The following is a 382-nucleotide window of genomic DNA, read 5'->3' as shown; positions in this document are numbered from 1 at the left end:
AGGGGTATTTGGAAATACGCCTGGCTCAGATCTATCGTGGAGATGTAACGCGCAGATCTTAGTTTATCCAGAATGCCGTTCATGTTCGGAAGCGGGTACGCGTCCTTCTTAGATACCCCATTTACTCGTCGAAAGTCTAAGCAAAAGCGATACTTTCCGTTTGGTTTCTTAACCATGACTATCGGATTTGACCACTCGCTAAAGGATGCCTCAATAATTCCGGCAGCTAACATCTTATCTACCTCGTCTCTAATTGCCTCTTGAACTTTCGGAGAGACTAGGTAGCATCGCTGCTTTATCGGAGCGCTTCCACCGACATCTATGCGGTGTTCCGTGAGAGAAGTGACACCGGGATCCGCGACCGTTTTCGGTAATTTTCGCT

The sequence above is a fragment of the Wasmannia auropunctata genome, unplaced genomic scaffold (genome assembly GCF_000956235.1).
Source record: "Wasmannia auropunctata unplaced genomic scaffold, wasmannia.A_1.0 LD336111.1, whole genome shotgun sequence".
Lineage (NCBI taxonomy): Eukaryota > Metazoa > Arthropoda > Insecta > Hymenoptera > Formicidae > Wasmannia > Wasmannia auropunctata.
Note: the sequence above shows the minus strand (reverse complement) of the source record.